Below are 18,968 nucleotides of genomic sequence, written 5' to 3'. Positions count from 1 at the left end.
TGATCAGGGAAAACCTTGTCGAGATCGGCTTCCAAGTAAACCTGAGCTCTTTTTCCAGTTAAGTTGAAGTGAGAATATAATTACATTACACATAAGAGGTATGCAGATATTAAAGTGCTTTCCGGCTCCAGCTCGAGTTGACTCAAGCTGAAGGTGTGCGGGGTCCTTAATGAGATCTATTTCATTTGGCACTTCAGTGCCAGCTCCCGGGGCAAGGAAATTGGAGTGTTGATCATTACAGCACACGTAGGATGCTTGAGATCACAAGTCTCAGCACAGTGTCGGTGGAAAGAGCACCAGACTGGGCACCAGGGGCCCAGGGTTCCAGTGCTATCTGCTGCCTGCCACTAACAAGCTGTGTCCTTGGGCAAGGCTTATCATTGCGTTGTCTCTCCTCCGTTCCCATCCCCAGGAGATCTCTGGGTGAATTTCCCTCCTCCCCCCTTTAGCATCCATGGATGCTCGGGAGGAAATATATCTTTCCTGAAACAGCCTGGATGCTAAGGGAACAAACCCTGCCACGTGCACATTTAGGAGCATTGATTCCACCTGCTATAAGCTCACCTGCTAGGAATGTTAATTCAGCTGGGTTCAGCAAAGACAACCTTTCCCTGATTCTGTAAGCATTTTTTAACCAATTATGCTGGTGGGGCAGGGAGCGGCTGCTGGGGTTTTATCCAGGGACCATCATGGTAGGGAAGGAGCTTCCTGGAGACAGGGGTGTACTATCTTGCTTTGGAAGAGTGACCCCCCCTCCAGTTTATTTGAGGGAAAAGTATTTGATGCATTCAATGCAAGAGTGGCTCTGAGCTCAGAGGACCTGAGTTCATATCTTGCCTCTGATGTTTACAGCTTGTGTGACCTTGGGCAAATCACTGCCATGGACCTTACTTTTCCTTATTTGTCAAATGAGGGGGCTGAATTCCATGGCCCTTGAAGTCCTGTCCAATTCTAGATATATTCTTTTGAAAGCACATAGTGGGGATACAAAGGCAGAGGTAAAAATAGTCCCTGTCCTATGGAATCAGGAAACACCTCATGGTGAAGGTAAAGGAAAGGAAGGATTCTGGGATACAGAAAGGAGGAGGGAATGCATTGCAGGCTTGGCCATTACTATTGCAAAGACAGAGAGGAGGGAGATGGAGCATCATAAATGAACGAGAAGCCAGCCAGTTTGCTCAAAAGGAATAATGTATAATTAAGTTGGAAAGGTAGGTTGTATCCTGGTTGTAAAGAACTATAACTGCCAAACAGAGGAGTTTAGATGTAAACCTTGAGGTGATAGGGTACCACTGGAATTTATTGAGGGGGGGAAATGACATTATTACACTTGAACTTTAGGGAAAAAATCCATTTGGCAGCTATTTAAGGAACGGACTGAATGAAGTAGGGAGAGATGAGGCAGGGAGACCAACTAAGAAATCATTGCAAAATACTGTAGGCAAAAAGTGATAATCAAAGGTAGTAGCTATTTGAGTAGAGAGGGGACCTTCTATGAGAGATATAGTGATAAAAAATGACTGCATTTGATTGGCTATATGGGTGAGAGAGGAGTCTAGAGACACCACAGTTATAAGGCTGTGTGACTATGCTCTCATTTTTAATTTTTATTTATTTTTATTTATTTCATTAAATAGTTTCCAATGATATGTAAATGATTTGTAACAATCATCTTTTAAAATTTTTGAATTCCAAATTCTCTCCTTTCTTCCTCCTCCCTCCTTGAGAAGACAAGTACTCTGATTCCAATTATATATGTGAGGTCATGCCAAACATATTTCCACATTAGCCTTGTTGCAAAAGAAAATACAAACAAAATAAAAGAATAAAAATAAAGAAAGTAAAAAAGAACATGCTTCAATTGATATTAGATTTCATGGGTTTTCTACAGGTAGATAGCATTTTTCATCACGTGTCCCTTGGAATTGTCTTAAATCGTCTTAATCAGAGTAGCTGTCATTCAAAGTTCATCATACAATATTACTGTTACTATGTACATTGTTCAGGGTCTGCTCACTTTGCGTCAGTTCATATAAGTCTTCCCAGATTTTTCTGAAAACATCCTGTTCAACATTTCCTATAGCACAATAGTAGTTCATCACAATATGCCACAACTTCGGGGGCAGCTAGGTGGTGCAGTCGATAAAGCACCAGCCTTGGATTCAGGAGGACCTGAGTTCAAATCCAGCCTCAGACACTTGATACTTACTAGCTGTATGACCCTGGGCAAGTCACTTAACCCTCATTGCCCTGCAAAAACAAAAAACCAATATACCACAACTTGTTCAGACATTCCCCAATTTATAGGCATCCCTTCGATTTCCAATTCTTTGCCACCACAGAAAGGTGCTCTTGTTTTGTTTTTTTTAGTCCAAAAAAGAGGTAAGTTTGTGGAAGAAGATGAGTTCAGATGGCCTGAAGGGAGAGTATATCTAAGGTCACATCCATGTCACAGTGAAGCAGCAGTATAAGAATTTGTGCAGACCTTAGCATGTGTATGTGAATGGCTACATTTCTCAAGTTATAGAAACATTAAATCTCAGAGTCTGAAGCCACTCCAGAGGCCATCTAGTCCAACCTATATCTGAACAAGAAATCCCTTCTTCAATATTCCTGGGAAATGCCTATCCTGTCTTTACTTAAAGTCTTCCAATCAGGTAGAAGCCATCACCTCCCAAGGCAGTTCATTCTACTCTTTGATAACTTTAATGGCTAGATAATTCTTTTTAAAATATTTTTAAATAAAAGTATTTTATTATTTTCCAGTTACATGTAGAGATAGTTTTCAACATTTATTTATATGATTTCCAATTTCAAATTTTTCTCCCTCCCTCCTCTCCCTCCCCCTCCCCTAGATTGCAGGTAATCTGATATAGGTGTGTATATATATATATAAAATAACATTAAACATATTTCTGCATTAGTCATGTTATAAGAGAAGAATCAGAACAAAAAGGGAAAACCTCAAAAAAGAAAACCAACAGCACCAAAACCAAAAGAAATAGTATGGTCCAATCAGCATCCATATTCCACAGTTCCTTTTTTTCTGGATTTGGAGAGCCTTTTCCATCATGAATCCTTTGGAACTTTCTTGTACTGTTGGATTGGTGAGAAGAATCTAGTCTATCACAGTTAATCAACACATAATGTTGCTGATACTGTGTATAATGTTCTTCTCGTTCTGCTCATCTCATTTATCATCAGTTCATACAAGTCCTTCCAGGTTTCTCTGAACTCCTCCTGCTCATCATTTTTTACAGCACAATAGAATTCCATTACATTCATATACCACAACTTGTTCAGCCATTCCCCAATTGATGGTCATCCCCTCAATTTCCAATTCTTTGCTACCACAAAAAGAGCAGCTATAAATATTTTTGTACATGTGGGTCCTTTTCCCTTTTTTATGATCTCTTTGGAAAAATAACCAAAAGTGGTATTGCTGGGCCAAAGGGTATGCACAGCTTTATAGCCCTTTGGGCATAATTCCAAATTGCTCTCCAGAATGGTTGGATCAGTTCACAGTTCCACCAACAATGCATTAGTGTTCCAATTTTCCCACAGCTTCCCCAACATTTATTATTTTCCTTTTTTGTCATATTAGCCAATCTGATAGATGTCAGGTGGTACCTCAGAGTTTTTTTTATTTGTATCTCTCTAATCAACAGTGATTTAGAGCATTTTTTCATATGGCAACAGATAGCTTTGACTTCTTCATCAGAAAACTGCCTGTTCATATCCTTTGACCATTTCTCAATTGGGGAATGACTTGGATTCTTATAAATTTGATTTAGTTCCCTATATATTTTAGAAATTAGTTCTTTATCAGAAGTACTGGCCATAAAAATTGTTTCCCAGCTTTCAGCCTCCCTTCTAATTTTGGCTGCATTGCTTCTGTTTGTACAAAACCTTTTTAATTTAATGTAATCAAAATCATCCATTTTGCATTTCATGATATTATCTATCTGGCTAGATAATTCTTAATAAAAAGTAAGTCAAAATTTGCTTCTTGGTGACCTTTACCCATTGTCTAAAGTTCTTCCCTGTTGGGTCAAACAGAACATGTTTAATCCTTCCTACATAGGACAGACCTTCAAATAACTGAAGATAGCTCATGTATTTCCCCTAAGTCTTCTCTTCTCCAGGTTGTGCTTCCCAATTCCTTCAACCAATCTTCATAGCATATTCTTAAGGCTTTTCATTTTTCTGGTTGACCTCCTCTAGATCATCTCCAGCTTATAAAATCTTTTTTGAAATGTGACAATACAAATCACTCATATTGTGGATATGAGGTAGTAAAGACAGGGTACAGTGGGATAGTTATTCCACAGTCCTAGAGTGTAGAGTCTCTTAATGGAACCCAAGATGGTATTAGCTTGTTTGGCTTCTATATCACACCATTGACTCATCTGGAGCTTTTATTCCCCTTTCATTCCAGATCTTCACCAGATATACTACTCTCTGGCACCACCTCCCATGTTTTTTACTCATGAAATTTGTTCTTGAATCCAAATGTCATAGGCTTTATGTTTATCCCTACAAATTTTCATTTTATTAGGTCTACCCCAATGTTCTATTTTGACATAGTTAGATGACAGTTTTTTGGGTCAGAATCCGTAGGATTTGGTAGACTGAAGGCTCAGAGTGAGTGAAATGTCAGCTAGAATCTTGGGTTGCATTAAGTGGCAAAGCTTCCAGGAATGAGTATATTGGGTAATAGTCCCAGTGTGCTCTGCCCTGGTTATATCACGTAGAGTATTTTGTTCAGTTGTAAACCACACATTCCAAGGAAGGACATTGGTAAACTGGATGGCAGCCAGAGCTGGACAAACAGAATGGTAAAGGGCATCAAGGCCATCCCAAATGAGTACTGGTTAAAGGTACTAGGTTAAAGGTTAAAGGTTAAAGGTACTAGAGGTATTTAAAGACATAAAGCACTTTGCAAGCTTTAGAGTTCTGTATAAATTAGCAGGATGCTTTTGAGCATAAAGTCATCACTTTTCTTGTGTGGCAACCTATTCACACCCACTGACTCTCTTTCCAATAACCCTTGAGTGACCCTCAATTTTGATTCCTCCAAAGTAGTTATTCCCTGAGTCACAGCCATTTAGCATCCCCAAAAGAACGATCATATTTAAAAGATGTGTTTTCAGGGAGAAGCTTAGGATGCTTGAAAGCAGTGCTCAATTTCCCAAATGTAATCCGGCATCATCTTTTTTCTCTTAGTTGATCCTGGGATGAGCTCATTTTCCTGCTACATCCATCCTGTTACATCTGTGTACATATGTGTGTGTGCATATGTATATATGTACATGTGTGTATACACACTATATATGTGTGCACATATATGTATATATGCACACACTTCAGGAGAGTCTCTTTGGGTTAGTCTAAACCTACATGGTCTTTAAACTTTTTTATAAAATATTCTTATCAGTAAAATGTTTTTAAACCTGCACACCCAATAATTACTTATTTAACTAAATGAGATACACATTGTTTGACATAGTCAATGTGGGAATTTTTTTTTGCTTGCTTTGTATTTTTACAATCATTTTATTTTTCTTTCTTTTGATGGGGAGATGAAAGAGAAAGAAAATGATTTTTAATTTTTCCCATTTTTTGAAAGGAAAATTTATTTAACAAGTTTCACAGTGCAATAACTAAAAGGAAATCATAATACAATGAAAGGTTTAAATCAATACCTCAGCTTTTGATACAAACACTAAGACCAAAATCCTAAAGAATCTGTCTCAAAATTGTCCCCACTAAGAAGAAGAAAACGTAAATGTATGTGCCTTACAAGATAGTAAATCAAATAAATCAGAACATGCCAAATGTTTCACTTTTGAAATCATAGGCACAGTTCCAATATTTGTTTAACAAAAAAAGATTTCTCCCAACATGTATCTCAAACAGTGCTCCATGTTATGTGGTATAAGAGCAACATTTAACATAACTGAAATTGCTTTAACCTAAATACACTTACTGCTGAAGTATACTTCAACATAACTACCTTGAAAAAAATTGAAATAGTTTAACAGTTGTAGTTTTGGGTCATCTTGATTATTGCATCCTATATGAATATTTTACTATGTTCAAAAATAATTCCACAGTTGAAATTAAGGTAAACTGAGACCAAAATTTCCAAAAATGTTCAATTTATTGGTGAGTCTAGCAGTTACCAATAAAGGAGATCTTTAGTTCCTCAGCAAGCCAAAGAACTCTGAATGATTACAGACAGAGAATTTTTAGAGACAAAAGAAGAAACATCAAAAAATTAGAAGCCAGCATCATAGATGGGTATGACGATATAATGGGTTACAAAGTTTGAAGCATCACAGGTGCAGAAGACAATATAATTGGCTGAAAATCATGAAGGTAGGCTAGCAATATCTCTTCCTTCCATCTAGGAAATTCTGATTTAGTCCACCTGCAAGAATAAATAATGATATATAGATAATAGATTTCTTCTAATTGTGCAAGAACAGCTAATGATCACATAGATATAATAGGTTTTCTTTGAATTAAAGTAATTTATGGGGAAACTGAACTTTTAAACTTAACCCTGAACTTTTGAACTCATGAACTTCTGAACTTAAGTCAAAGACAAAGAAATTACTTGGGCAGCTATACATTATGCCAACAGTTATACAGAATAGAATCAATTACAAAATAGAATCAATTTGCTTTTCTCAGTTCTTCCCTTTGATCAACGGAAGACATGTCTCCCACAGATCACTTATCTATAAGCTAATTCTTTAAGATTTATGATATATTTCAATATCAACATTGTACAGTGTCATAAGTATCTCTGGGACTAGTCTAGAACAGACTTTAACACAGTACCTAAGGCAACATCTAAAAAGAATAACAAGACAGAGGGCAATAAGGACCTATTTACCAACAGTGGTTAACAGTTCATAAGTCAGCAGCCAAGTGAACCAAGAAGGATTCTACCAGGGGTTACCTGGGGGAGGTAGTTGTATTTCTGCTATAACTTGTTGGATCTTCTATAGGCTTGTCACAATTTCTCCTGACCCATTAATGTAAGAACAAAAATGATTAATCATTGCATAGACTCTTCCTTGTGTGGCAGTGAGGAGGTCCAGAATCATGTGATTTTGTAAAACCATTTAAACTAAAAAATCTACCTCAATTTGGAAAGAGGAGATGGACTCATTTGTGGCCTGAGTCAACTTCCCAATTTCAAGTGAGAAACTAACATTACTTAAAGGGTTCACCTTGGACTAATTTGTGAGGGAAGATTTTTCATGTCACTAAGGTAACCAAAAAAACCTCAGTAAACATAATAAAAAGCCAAAGGAACACAGCGATGATCATCAATATTAATTAACATCCTAGTGACCCACTATCAATGTCCACTTGATCAGAATGTTTCATTTTAAGTCACTGCTCTCCCATAGAATCATCTGGTCCCTGAAAACTTCTCTTGGATATTCTGGAATTGATTTCATTCCCAGGGAAGCTCCAAAGGGGGATCCTTCTTGAAGATCTGTTTCTCTGGTTCCAAGTCACTTACAGAGAGTCATAGGTAATTCTGCTAAAATCTGCCAAAAACAAGAATCAATACAATTTAGTTGTTGTTGATATTCAATTAGAACAACCTGCTACATTTGATTTTCCAATTACTAGTTCATGTGGTAAAAACCAACTCAAAACTTATGGTCCTGAATCTTATTAACAACAAAGCTATAATATGGACATCAAATTAGGAGCCTATCATTTGCCTGAAACTTCAGAGAATTTCAGTTTTTACATACCTCTTGCTGTTTTTACCCAAACCTTGCTCCTGATACACTGCCAACAAGAGGCTGGAGGAAGAATCTTAAAAAGAATCTACAAGAGCCTGAATTGTCTTTCTTTCTTTTAAAATTAGCAAATAGATACTTCAAATAGGAAAATAACTGCTCTTCACAAGATCTTTTCACAATTATCAGTGCAATTTTATATGTAAAATCCTTAATCCAAATATGAAAATTTATTACTAAAACATACTCAGAGCTTGAATTTCTCATTAGAAACATTTGGAAGTCAATCACACAAATAAATATCCTATTTTCTCTAAGTTTACTACTTCATTTAATTGGAAAACTTTTACATCTTTGTCTTAAAAAAATTTTTTTTTGCATTTTGTCTTAATTATTCCCTTAGGAGAATGTCATCCCTATATCATCCTGAAAGAAGATATTTCTAGGTCCTAATCTTATACGCAAATATATGACTATTAGTAAGCCCAGGCCTTTAGTTGCCTAGGATATAAAATTTCCTATCAATTCAGATTGAAAACATTAAGATCTTTCATATTTTCATGCTACTATAGTAACTTAGAATTGTTGGAGTATTGCAATAAGATTTGTTTTATTTTTTTAAATACAATTGTATCTGTCATAGTTATAGAGATTTGCTTTGAAGGAAGAAGCAGGTACATGTTTGTAACATCACCAAGATTGGTCCTCCAGACCTATGCCTAAGGGCACAGAATGACTTAACAAAGGTATAATAGGATACAGCATCCTTAATTCTGTTTGATTTCAGGTAAGAGCTATAATTACTATTTGGAACAGCCAATCATACAGCAAAGATTCACATTATTCACAGGGTATAATTCTCAGGCTCAGGATTAATTAGATGGGAAACAGTTCTGTTTAAAAAGGAAATAATACAGGGGCAACTAGGTGGCGCAGTGGATAAAGCACTAGCCTTGGATTCAGGAGGACCTGTGTTCAAATCCAGCCTCAAACACTTGACACTTACTAGCTGTGTGACCCTGGGCAAGTCACTTAACCCTCTTTGCCCCATGCAAAAAGAAAAAAGAAATAATACAATGGGAAAAACTAGTCAAGAGGCTCCTATCTTTGACTATGCCAAAGTCATCTCCTCAACTTTTCCCAGATGCAGACATCCATACTCCCTTTGAGCAGCTTGTGGCATTTCCCTTAAATGGTAGATTACTGTTTTTATGATATTTCAGACATATATACCTTAATATACCTGAATTCAAATTTTACCTCAAATAGTAAACTTCACTAATCATAACCTAGGGACAGATACAGTTACTATTACTCTAATGTTGTTTCAATAACAGATAACGATAAAATGTTTACCAGGCTATTTATTTTTTTAAAAATCACTCAATATCCATTTCTTCTTCCCATTCTTCTTCTTGAGTTTAAACTCATCCTGGTAAAATCAATCAGTAGAAATCAAGAAAATAATTACATTCTGGAATTCCACATAGTGAATATATGATTGGTCAATCAAAAAAAAAAAACCTGAAAAACATTGACCATATATAGTATGCTTCTAGACTAACAGATAACTGTCTCTGAAGGTATTGTATATTAATCCCTAAAATAAAATTAAATATTTAAGACTGGAGTCTTTTGGAATGAAGCTGGCCCAAGATGTAACTTCAACATACACTATTGTATATATAACTTTATGATTTTCATAATCACGAATTGTTACATAAATTACTTCAATACAATAAACAAATGTGTAAGTCTCCCTACCTTTGTTAAGAAATGTTCTTAATAGAAGAAGGGGTCTCATTTTCTCAGTAAACCAATTCACAAGTTCTTTCACAGGGATGATAAGATTTCATTACCTTGCCCAAGCAGATGGTCCCAAGAAACCTGACAAATTTACACATAAGGAGATTTTCTAAGGTCTCTATCCCTCCCCCTTTTTTTATCCCTTTTTTCCTTAACAAGCAATTTTTATTTTTCTCTTTTAAATTATATCCAATTAAATGTTTGTTAAGTTTTAACATTATGGCAATAACCTCTAAAAACCTAAGTAATAATTTCACATCATCCTTATCAAAAGGAATTAAATTTTCCAGTGATAAAATTGTATCATCCTCTTAACAGCATTTCTTTTTTTTTTCCTTTTTTTTGGGGGGGGGGCGGGGCAATGGGAGTTAAGTGACTTGCCCAGGGTCACACAGCTAGAAAGTGTCAAGTGTCTGAGGCCAGATTTGAACTCAGGTACTCCTGAATCCAGGGCTGGTGCTTTATCCACTGCGCCACCTAGCCTCTCCCTTAACAGCATTTCTTATGCAATCATTTCCCAAAATTACAACAAAAAAAAATTTCGGAACATAGTAGCAACATATAGAATATCATGTATTTGAAACATGAAGAAAAACTATTATCAGCCAGATGACATCAATTCAGTTGAATGCATTTCCAAGTTATGTTACATAAGAAAAATTATTCATTATATCACTTTTAGCATTTTATACTAATCACATTTAAAACCAAATATAGAGCTACCCAATATGGGACATTTATTCAATTAAAGAAATAATAAGAGTAATAACAATAGTTAACATTTATATAGTGATTATCACATGCCAGGCACTGTGTTATGTACTTCACAATCACTATGTTATTTTGATGCTCACAACAATCCCGGGAGGTGGGTGCTATGATTCATCTCCTTTACAGATTAGGAAATTGAGATAAACAGAGGCAAGGGGCAACTAGGTGGTGCAGTAGATAAAGCACTGGCCCTGGATTCAGATTCAGAAGGACATGAGTTCAAATCTGGTCTCAGACACTTGATGCTTACTAGCTGTGTGACCCTGGGTAAGTCATTTAGCCCTCATTGCCCCACCCCACCCCCCAAAAAAGTCACATACCTAACACATTTCTGAGCCTGGATTTTGATTCAGATTTTTTTTGAGCCATGATTGTCTTAATGCCAAATAGTAAATGTAGTTTGAATTAGGTTCTAATTTAACACAATTATCCTATTTAACTTTAGAACAAAATTTTGTCCAAATCAAATCTGGATTTTTAATCACTAATGGTAACATTTTAAACTTCAAAATTAAATTTCCCAAGGGCCATTAGTCAGCATTACTTCAAAATTTAGAGTCCATTGATATCAATTAGCTCAATTTCAAAGAATCTGCTTAGATTCCCAGCTTCCCAAAACTTTCTCTTTATTCCCTTTTAAATCATCTTCCCATAAAACCAAACCAATTCCTTTTGTGTTCACAATCTAGCCTCTACTCTCTCACCTGTTCCTGAGGCTTTTCGGTTTTAAACTAGGTGAGAAATAGGGAGAGGTTAGACATGGCAGCCTCAAATTTTCATCTCCATACTTTGGAGACCAAGAATTTCATGTTGTGATCTTATTACTGAAGTTTCCATATCATAAAGAATAACTACATAACATTTCTCATATCCTCCTAAACTCAAGAGATCAAAAACCTTCCTCAAATCATTCTCTGAAAAACTCTAAAGTCTTTTTGCTTTCAAACCCTTTCTCCCTTTCTCTGTCGTAATCTGATTCAACAACTTCCCATCCTTCCTTCTGTTTGCTCAATTCCTTTCATCTTTATTTCCCAATCATATCCCAGACTATCTTTAGAACTAAATTTTCACTCCACTGATTTTTCCTTAACAAATTTCCTTACATATAAATTGCTTAACTTTTACTTCTTGAGTTGCATAGTTTAATTCAACTCAGGCAACATAAATACTACTTTACTCAAACAATTATTTCAAGTTAGCTTTAATTCTGTTTATTCTGTAGCAAATAAAATCACTTCCTTAACTAGAATAACACATCTATTACCTCCAGTAAGGGGAGAGAGCTTGTGATGTTTGCTCTTAATCTTAATCCTAACCACAAAGGTCCAAAAATCCATTAAGATTTTTTAGCAATGGGGTGCAGTGGATAAAGCACTGGGCCTGGATTCATGAAGACCCGAGTTCAAATCCAGCCTCAGATACTTGACACTTTGTAGCTGTGTGACCTTGGGCAAGTCACTTAACCCTCAGTGCCCCACCAAAAAAATATGTTTTTTAGCAGTTATAAAAACCTTTAAACCATTACATGAAATTTACATTAACTATATTACATTTCAGTTACAAATTCTAATTTCCAATTCATTAATGCCACCTCAACATTTTTCCTTAAGTTGGGCGTAGTCAGAAGGGATATTCTAATAGGTCTATAACACAGAACACAAGGCAAGAAACCTGAAGTGGCTCATCATTTCTGTTGAAGAACAGGATAGGGGTTCTAAGTTCTCCCAGCCCTGGTTAACAGCTTACAAATGCCTGTTCTATTCAAATAACAGTTAAGTTCTGTCAAATTGTTCACAGAAGTAACACAAAGCATTTTTCCAAATTAAATTTTATACACTCAAGTTGCTCCCTTAAGTAAGCTTCTCTTTCCCTGGGTAAAAAATAAGAGAGTTCTTTAAAATTCAAATTGTAAATTGGCTTTGAAATTTAGCCCAAACTGACTTCCCCTTCCCTAACCTGCAGTTTTGTGATGTAAAGTAGCTGAGGGAGATAGGAATGTACTTGGGGCTTGCAAAGGTATAGTTGGGACTGGGGACAGGTCACCAGGAATAAGAAGACCTCTTAGGGGTATAACCCCTCCCCCCCCCCCGTGGGGTGGGGTGGAGATGTTGGTTCAGATTTTACTCTTTCTTTGTTCTTTCCCATATCCAGATAGATAGATAGATGCTTTTAAGTTTGTCCATACCCTTCTCATGCCACCTATGAAAAAAAAACATGAATATACCATTTGATTCTTGGAAGGGATTGATTAACAAAAATAGAGTAAATAGGGGGCAGCTAGGTGGCACAATGGATAAAGCACTTGTCTTGGATTCAGGAGGACCTGAGTTCAAATCTAGCCTCAGACACTTGACACTTACTAGCTGTGTGACCCTGGGAAAGTCATTTAACCCTTATTGCCCCTCCAAAAAAAAAAAAAAGAGAGAGAGAGAGTAAATAATTTCTATATCATGTGCTTTGAGTAGATCTAATCCCATCTAGTGCTTCTACATAGTATATTATAAAAATGGTTAGGAGTTTCATCTTCTTGATGTCTTCAAGTCAATTGAAATCTACTCCAATTAATATCCATACTTGACTCAGGGAGTCTAATATAATTTACAATAAAATTTCTAATTTCAAAACACAGCAATTCAACATTTTCTTTCTAAATTGTTTAGTACTTAACTTTAATTTGTAAAACTTCAAAGTACCTAATTAGATGTTCTAACAGAACTTATTTACCTTTTAGTTATTTTCTGATTTATATAAGCTTTTCTTATTTCACGAAGCAGGATCAAACTTGGTTCTTGGTGTCTTTTTCCCCCCTTTTCAATTTTGATCCTACTCTCAAACTAACTTCAGTTCCCTTTTCTCTAATCAGTGAAATTAATTTCCCCCTTGAACTAAAACAATAAATCTTTCACTTTCTGTGGATAGGGTGAAAAAGATTTGTGTTGTTTCCCTGCAACTTTCACAGTTCTATTCTCATTTGTTGTTTTTTATGGGGTTTTTTGGGTTTTTTGCGGGGCAGTTGGGGTTAAGTGACTTGCCCAGGGTCACACAGCTAGTAAGTGTTAAGTGTCTGAGGCTGGATTTTAACTCAGGTCCTCCTGAATCCAGGGCCAGTGCTCTATCCACTTCCCCACCTAGCTGCCTTCATTTGTTCTTAAAGCAAATCCTATAGTGATACTTCAAAACTCACCAAAATATTCAAGCCACATTTTTGAAATTATCAATAGAGAACTTAAATTTCAGTCACAAAATTAGTTTCTAACTATTTTACAATGACATAAATTTCTGCAAACTAGAAATTAAGATTGTTATCTTTGTGTCTTTTATCTGTCTTCTAGCTTGGTCAGAGTTAAAAGAGAGAGACTTTCTGAAGAAAAGCTTTTTACTCTTCCTCCTTTAGCTAATCAAGCCCTAAGAAAAAGTTAGTTTGACTTAAAAAAAAAAAAAGGAGATAATACAACAAGACAGACACAAGAACACTTAAAAATTGGTGTGCACAAGTAGAAGTCCTTTTTCAGGCCAAATTTGGGACCCTTCAAGATTCTTACATATCTTAGACAAATTTGAGTAAATAATGGGTGACAGCTAGAGAAACTTCCCTTATCATTCATTCAACTTAATCTTTTCAAGTTCTATTTTTTAGTTACCCCTTTTGGCTGAGAAATGTCTCTGTTTCCTAACTTATTAAGGGTTTTCCCAACCTTTTCTTGAATGGGAAGTGTCACTCTTCCTTCTCATCAACTGTAGCAAGAAGCCAATGACTTAACCTCCCCCTCTTGCCAATCCTAAAGGGACATCACTGACATGAGTCTTTTGATCGATCACTCCTCAGTATGAGCCAAGTATCCCTTGAAGAAAAGTTTCTTCAAGTAGTTTTTCCCTTACGAGGATTTCCAGGGTTTTCTATTCCCAGTTATTACCAAACAATTACTCCAATACACAAACAATATGTTACAGTAAGACAAACAAGTGAAGTTTCAACTTCTCCAGCAGTGTTGGGGTCTTATCTTGGCTCAGAAGAGTTGGGTCTGAAGGGTATCAGGTCTCCGTTGTATCTTCTATGGAGAAATCCCTCACAGACAAGTTTCCCTGGAATGCTAAAATGTTTTCCCTAAGAGAATACCAGGAACCAACCTCACTCCCTCAATCCCTTAATTGTTGCCATCTGTAAGACTGGAAATTAAAATAAATTAAGGCACAAAGTTCCAACAACATTCAGTTTATTGGTAAGGCTAGCCGTCACCAATAAATGGGGTCTTTAGCTCTTCAGCAAGCCAAAAGACCCCAAATGAGGACAAACATATCATTTTTACAGACAAAAGGAGCATCCAAAAACTAGCAGGCAGCATCATAGATGGGGAACACGATATGGTTACTTACAAAGCATGTGGCATCATCATTGAAGAAGACAATATAACGGCTTACAAAGTTTGAAGCCTCACAGGTCTAAGGGACAAAGTGATTGGATGGAAATTGGGAATGCAGGCTAGCAACAACTCTTCCTTCCATCTAGGATATTCTAATTGATTTAGTTCACCTGAAAGAATAACTAATGGTACATGGATAACAGATTTCTTCTAATTGTACAAGGACAGCTAGTGGTATAGAGATAATAGGTTTCCTTTTAATTAAAGTGATTTATAGGGAAACTGAACTTTTAAACTTAACTCAGAAAGGGAATATGAACTTTTGAACTCATGAACTTCTGAAATTAACTCAGAGACAAAGAAACTTGACTTTGGCAGTTATAAAAGATGTTGGCAGTTATGCAGAATAGAATTGATTACAAAACAGAATCAATTTTATTTTCTCAATACTGAACCTGGAGTTTTTAAAACAATCTTGATTTTACTTTCAGTAAACACAAGTCCCAAGTTCATATTGCAAAAGTATTAAAATTTATTTTTTTTCTTTAAAAAAAAGTTGACCAAGAGTCAGTAATCAGGATTACATTCCCCATCTCTCAATCATACTGGACATGATAAACATCCCTCCCATTCTGTTAACTCCCATAGATGAACAACGCCTCCTACTATAATAGCTGTAGTTGATTGTCCCTTGGCTTTCCATGTAATGTTTGCTTAAAAATCACTAGATTTTCCTGTAAAACTTGGTCACATCCACTTGTCCTGCTTTGGCCACCATAGCTTCTTCTGTAACTCCTACGTGACTATTGGCTAGCTGGACCTCCAGAAATGGACTGATTTGACAAGTCCATGCCTTGATCATTTGGCTACCATAAGCACAACTTCTTGCTCCTGCCACAGAATTCAAGAAGAGTTCTATGTATTTGTGCTACATATTTGCTTGGTCTTTTAACATAGCTGCCTCAGCATCTTCCTAAAAAAGAAATTCAACGTCTGCTTCTCCAGTCACTCTGCCATTCAGTGTATACTCAAATAGGGTTGAGTGGTGAGAAAAATTGTAAATATCATTTTCAGTAGCTCTGTAAGGTAATCCTTTCATGTGCATACAATGGTCTGTTTTACTCTGGAAAGTGGACTCACCATCTCCATAGCTACGATCAGATATTCCTAAAAAACAATCATTAAGGTCTCTTCCAAATCTATTCAACTCAAAACCCTATCCATCATTATAGTTTTGTAGTCATCATAGCCCCCAAACCCTCCACCATAGCACCTTGCCTTATTCTTTCAAACCCAGCTCTCTACCAATCTTGTTATAGTCTCTGCTAGCCCCATGTCAGTCATAAAGACCTGGCCACTGCTTAGCCATTCATTTTCAAGGAGGATCATAATGAGTATGAACTTCTGCCCAGTTGCTGTTGAAGATTTTGTGACATATAAAAAGTTCAAGAGACATAATTTCTGGGTAATTTGTCATTTTACTAATCTGCTAGCATATAATTAATAAAAGGGGTCAATGACACTCTTGAATTATAAATGCCATTCATGGAACCCACTCAATGCTTATATGCCCTTGGAAGAGTGGGTGTTTCTAAGAGTGACAATTGATTCTGATTGGTTAACAAGTAATGAGAAAAAATGAATATTATGAGAGGTTGACTTATTCTAATGAGGGGCTGGGTGACATGGCTTTGATCACATCATTTACTTCCAATTCATCCCCAGACTTGGCAATCTAGACAAAGAATCTATTCCCCTTCCCAAATCTGCTTGAGTGGAACACAATGGGCCAAATTTATTTTATATTAGATTCTCTGTAATATTTTCTAGTTGAGTGAGGCAACAACTCCAGCTAGATAAGATAGCCCCTAAATTTTGGGGACAGGTCAGGGATCTCCCCAATCATTTGTTATTTAATAATAATTTCTCTCAGTTTCAATGTGTCTATGCTCTATTCTTTCTTTGTGCTTCTTTAGAGTGTTTTCAGCTATTTCCTGTGAAGTAAACTAAACAAAGACCTCCCCCATACTTATCCCCTGGAAGTCCATGTTATCCCATTGGAAGGGAATGTTAGCCCATTTGGCACAATTTTCAACCCTGGAAAAAAAAACTGAACAATTTCTTCCTTGTTACAGCCAAATGGGAGTCCTCCCTGGTGCTCAAAGCCATCATTGGCAGTGTCAGGACTCTTTGGACCAATATGCTTCAACACCCAATCCATTTCAGCATTGGTTGACTTCAATACTTCAACATATCTGTGCCCCAGACTTTCTCTATCTTTTTTCAGTGCCAATTTGACTTCTTTTTCTGATTCAAGTTCAACAAATGTTTCTCCATTTGGTCTGCTTCCTTGGGTATAGATGAAACAAATGCCTGATGCCCCATTTTGAATTTTGCATTCTGAGAAGCAGCATTGGACTTCATTGGTCAAGCAAGACTGTGGCAAGCCCTGGACCTTTGTCATGATGGCTTCTTTGGTTTCAATGCTCAGTTTGTTCAGTCAGTGGTGGTGACTTAATACCTAACTTTGGCATGGCTATGAAGAAATTCTTCTTAATTTTTAAGAATGAATTTTTAAAGTCTAGTCAGGAAGCATTTATTAAGCACCTACTGTGTGCCAAGCACTGGGTATACAAAGAAAGAGGTAAAAAAAAATGTCCCTTCTCTTGAAGAGCTTCCAGTATAGAGGGGAAACAGCATACAAACTACGATGAACAAAAAAAAGATACAAATAGGATGAAGTGGAGAAAATCAACAGAGTGAAGACACTAGCATTAAGGCTATTGGGAAAAAAGTTATTGAAGAAGATGGGACTTTAGCTGACACTTGAAGGCAGCCAAGAGAGCCAGGTGAAGATGAGGAGGGAGAGAATTCCAGGCATAGGAGAACAGTCAGCGGAAATACTCAGATGGAGGATGAAGTGTCTGGTGGGAGGGGCAGCAGTAAGTGTCACTGAACTGTAGAGAACTTGGAAGAGAATAAGGTAGAAGAGTCCTAGAAAGGTAGGAAGGACCCAGGTCATGAAGGGCTTTAAAAGCCAAGCAAAGGGGTGGCTAGGTGGCACAGTGGATAAAGCACTAGCCCTGGATTCAGGAGTACTTGAGTTCAAATCTGGCCTCAGACATTTGACATTTACTAGCTGTGTGACCCTGGGCAAGTCACTTAACCCTCATTGCCCCGCGCAAAAAAAAAAAAAAAAGCCAAGCAGAGGGGGCAGCTAGGTGGCACAGTGGATAGAGCACCAGCCCTGGATTCAGGCACACCTGAGTTCACATCCAGCCTCAGACAGTTGACACTTACTAGCTGTGTGACCCTGGACAAGTCACTTAACCCCAATTACCTCACCAAAATAAATAAATAAAATAAAAATAAAAATAAAAGCCAAGCAGAGGATTTGATCCTTGAGGTAATAAAGAAGCACTGGAATTTATTGAATAAAACAAGTTATATAGATATTGCTATGCTAATAAGTAGATACATTATAAAACACACAAAATAGATATTTATAAAGGAAAAAGAAGTGATAGGGACTGAACCTTCAATTGAATTGTCATAGAGAACTCCTGCATGAGGAAATTCCCTCTCCCAATGCAGGTCCTTTCCTGCAACTCATATTGTCAAAGTTGCCAAGGGCACTGAGAGGTTAAATTGCTTGCCCAGGAACACACAACCAATATGGGATGGGGCAAAATTTGAAGCCAGATCTTTGATCTGAAGCTAGTCCTCTATCCGCTAAACCATGCTGCCTAAAGTTAAAGATGGAATCATATTACATTACCAGAACCCTTTTTGTTCTCAATAAAATAGTAGTAGTAGTAGTAGTCATTTTATCTTAGTGAAAATGATGTAATGATGTTTCATTACTGCTGGAAATCTTTGTTATATAATTCAAAGTTCTTATTCTTTGTTCAGGTTTTAAAGAAAAAAAAGATAATTGGTTTTAATGGCTGTCAGACAAAGGGAGAAGAAAATAAAGACACTTCCAAAACATTGATAGCTCCAAGCAGAAGAAGCATCTCATTGGCTATACTCACTAATTCATGATACCAGTTTCTCAACCCTATCCACCAATTATACAAAGAGGGTTTTTTCCAGTTGAAATTCAGCTAATAAATTTCCATCTTCCCCGATGTCAATCAAATCAATTGTTCTTGCAAACTAATTGGAAAGTGTTGCATTTATACATGTTTTATAAATGGGTTCAAAACCTGCTGAAATTCATCATTTCTGCATAATTTTTAAAAGTTTAGGAAAGTCT

The 18,968-nt window shown here is 36.6% G+C and overlaps 1 pseudogene; it reads right to left on the bottom strand.

The window, feature by feature from the left end:
* Positions 1 to 14,678: 14,678 nt before the first annotated feature.
* On the bottom strand, positions 14,679 to 17,174 carry LOC122739590 (annotated as a pseudogene).
* Between the last annotated feature and the right edge of the window lie 1,794 nt (positions 17,175 to 18,968).

This window comes from Dromiciops gliroides, chromosome 2 (assembly GCF_019393635.1).
Source record: "Dromiciops gliroides isolate mDroGli1 chromosome 2, mDroGli1.pri, whole genome shotgun sequence".
NCBI lineage: Eukaryota > Metazoa > Chordata > Mammalia > Microbiotheria > Microbiotheriidae > Dromiciops > Dromiciops gliroides.
This window is presented reverse-complemented; position numbering and strand designations above follow the sequence as displayed.